Source organism: Octopus bimaculoides, chromosome 20 (assembly GCF_001194135.2).
Source record: "Octopus bimaculoides isolate UCB-OBI-ISO-001 chromosome 20, ASM119413v2, whole genome shotgun sequence".
Lineage (NCBI taxonomy): Eukaryota > Metazoa > Mollusca > Cephalopoda > Octopoda > Octopodidae > Octopus > Octopus bimaculoides.
In genome coordinates this window covers 19,184,273-19,187,846 of record NC_069000.1, presented here as the reverse complement: position 1 = coordinate 19,187,846, position 3,574 = coordinate 19,184,273, and the positions used below count along the sequence as shown (strand labels likewise).

Here is a 3,574-nt window from a genome sequence, read left to right as displayed (position 1 = left end):
ACACACACACACACATACACTACACACACACACACATACAGGGTGGGGAGAGGTAAAATGTGATTGAAATCTTACAATATTAAGGGTAGACATTCCTTTCCTGTTCCTCTGCCCTCAATTCTAACGCAGACAATGCTTTCGGGAAAGACATGAATACTATAACAGCTTTCATTAATTCTAGTCTTTGAGATAAAATAGTAAGAAAATCAGAATTGTGTAGCTAGAGTATGTTTATTATACAGGAATTATAATTTTCCAGCCGTTTTCTTGTATGAATTGCTTAGTTAAGTGTAGAACCTTCTGATATTTGTAATCCGTACTTACTGTTTAGGTCATCACAGAAGGATGTTAAGTAAAGTTGGATTCAGTTGGTGTTGAGCTCAGATACTTAAATTCTGGAAGTAGATACGTACGACACAATAAAAATTATAATAAATATATAAATGAAATTAGAATAAATAAATGAATAAAATGTATAGAAATACACGATTTATGTCATATATTTATCATGTTATGACATATATGTCAAATACACTATATTCTACTCAAATATGTTATATGATATTATACATATATATTCTATCAGTAAATGTAATCAATAGAAGGTGATATGTGATGTATACGTATTATATAAAGAATATATCATACAATGTATGGAGTGAAATAGATAGTGAGGAAGAGAGAAAGAGAGGTGAAAGAAGTAAATATAGAGATCAGGCTTACGATACGAAGAGAAAGAAATGGTATACTCTTTGAAGAAGTTAAATTGTACAATATTAATACATTTGATAGGAAGATCAGTTTCAGGTGTGTGGGTTTACTGTTTTGGTTTTTCGTTCATGCAATTTTCCAACTCTGTCGTAATTCCTGGAAAAAAAATAACGCCTTTGAAGTTAAAAAGAAAAAGTGAGAAATAGCGATTTTCATTTCTTTACTTGCAGTGTAAATGAAGTGAGTTGGTTTTAACTTAGAATTCGAATAATAAAAACAACAATTATGCTGACGGAGAAGATAAATGATGATTAGAATATTAGTGATTAAGATAATGATTTCTCACAACCTTTCTTCAAGCTATACTGCAAGCCAACATAACACTCGTAAATCTCACGTATTGTCATTGCCTACAGCGGGAGACTGTTTCTACCCAGTAATACTTACTCATAACTACATTTGTTTTGCTTCTTATTGAACATGTATTCCTGAAAAGCTTCATTTGACATTTTGATCGCAATGGGCCTAATTAGTGGTTTACTTTCTTTTAGCGGAGTCAGTGGAGTGAGGTAATGTTTTCTGCCTTTCGGTTTGTGCTGTCCATTATCGGAGATGATTCGATTTCGACAATCTAGAAGATTGTACAGTATACAGATGTCTGAGTGGGGTACTCTACACATAACAGATGTGAAAGCTAATACTCTGAACATCGGAGAGTTAAAGGATAGTAGCCAAAATTAATAGGTTAGAAATTAGTGATGATGTGTGTCTGTGAAATAAATAAATAAAATTCATAAGATTAAATAAATTTGTACCGTGATAAGAAAGGTAGGTGTCTTAAGAAGAAAAGAAGCGTTGTGTTGGCAAAAATCAAGTTGAAAATAAAACACAGAGTAGGTTGATTTGTTGACGAAAACTAGACAAAGGACGCTAATCGAAATGTGGTCTCTAATTTACAGCAGACATCTTCCTTCTCAACTTTCTATTTTCTTATAAAAGATAAGAATGTTATTCACGGATCACAAATCTTTTAGCTGGTTGCCTACTACTCTGCTCCTATGACCAGCTGTGGCTTTTTTTCTACTTCCTTTAACAGAACTCATGTGAAAATATATAGCCTGCATATTTATATCTCAGACTCACAGATATCCTTCTTGTAATTATCATTAAAAAAAAGTAATATAAAATTATACCGGCAGATGGTCGATATAGCTATTAGATAATATTCGCGAAACATCAGCCATAAAGCTAATTATAACATTTAATAATTGTTACTATTTTTGTCATTTTGTTTTATGCTAGTTGAGATAATTTTTTATTAATTCAGTTCATTATTACCATAAAAAATTATCTGAAAGGTATTTATACATTTAGTCATCATAGAATGTACCAAGAAAGCATGAATCTTTTCCCTCTCACATTTTCTCTCTGTTATAAATATGAACTTTAATGAAATATATATATATGTGTGTGTGTGTGTGTGTGTGTGTGTGTGTGTGTGTGTGTGTGTAAACTACCATCATTATATTATTACCACTGCACCATGATCGTTATCAGCAGCAGCTGTAACGACATTTTTATTAAAATCAAAACTTCAGTTCTCTGATCAGTAAAAAAATATGAGTCTACGTATCTTTAGATAGTATAAAAACGATAATATAAATTCTGAAGTGCTTTTTCTCCTTGAGTTCAAAACCTACTGCAATCGAGAAGGAGAAGGGTGGGGAGGCGTTTTCAAGCAGACGAAAGTTCTACCAGCAATATGGTGGTTGGACAATATTTTTCCCTATGTAAAATGATGCCTATCTCTGTCGGCTCTTCTTGAGTTTCTACATTATTATCGTTACATCTGCAGAAATAGCAGCGAAACTCCCTCAAACTTCATCCTACCGTCTTAACGGATATATCGTACAATGCAGTTCCTGATATCTGAACCGAAACATTGAGAGTGCACAATGACTCAGCATGTAGTCAATACATTCACTTTATGACTGTGAATTAACCGAACAAGAATGAACCTCACATATACTACATACAGAAAATTTGGAATATTTACCATAACTTACTTCCCGAAATAGACACCGAAGTATTTCGGCTATTCATCACCTGATCATCCGCTGTTGAACTAAAGACGTTTAGCCCTACAATAATAGCTGTTGCTGACATTACAAGTGGTTGTCATACAAATTGGCTCAGTGACGGGCAGAACAGAAAAATCACCTAAAAATAATAAGGATTTCAGAAAAGTAATGGAAAATAACTTACAGAGAGCTTTGATGGGGGAATATTTTTGATTAATGCACGTGAACCAAGGCAATACAATTTTAGTTCACAGAGCGCAAAATAACTTGACAGGTAGTTGGTACTATGAATTTGTATCCATGGGAATTCAAAACTATGAATGCATACAAATATGCTTTTCATCAAGATCCATACACGGTAAACCTACTCAAAAACTGTCACCGCATACAAATACGTGCCTTTCTCGCCCCGCCCCCCCCGTCTCTTGCTCTCTCTCTCTCTCTTCTAACACCACGTCTACAGTGTACTCTGGTCTTCAAATCTGGGGCTATACAAAATACACACACACACACACACATATATTGCCTTCGAAACGCGGAGTAGTGGAGAAGAGACAACTGAAGATGGGTAATATTCTTTATGTTGCATGTCTCATTTCTCTGTTTTTTTTCGTTGTTCGAAAAAACAGTTCCGTCTTCTGTCCTCGTCTTTGTTTTCGTTTCTCATTGTGTTTAACGTTTTTTTGTGATGTCCTGTACCCATATATGCTTGTATGTATACATATAGATGTCGGTATGTACATATATGTATGGATACATGCATATAATTATATATTATTTAT

The 3,574-nt window shown here is 33.7% G+C and overlaps 1 long non-coding RNA gene across 5 annotated transcripts in view; it reads right to left on the bottom strand.

Moving 5' to 3' along the window:
• Nucleotides 1–212: 212 nt before the first annotated feature.
• The window catches only part of LOC106871231 (uncharacterized), a 45,610-nt gene continuing 42,248 nt past the window's right edge, over nucleotides 213–3,574 (bottom strand). For 3 of the 5 annotated variants that reach the window (XR_008266393.1, XR_008266395.1, XR_008266396.1), the window contains 2 exons: nucleotides 784–867; nucleotides 213–395 (listed from right to left, as the gene is read on the bottom strand). This is a non-coding gene — a long non-coding RNA (uncharacterized LOC106871231). Of the gene's footprint in view, nucleotides 396–783; nucleotides 868–2,767; nucleotides 2,932–3,574 lie in introns of all 5 variants that reach the window. The other 2 variants (XR_008266394.1, XR_008266397.1) reach the window with 2 other exon arrangements.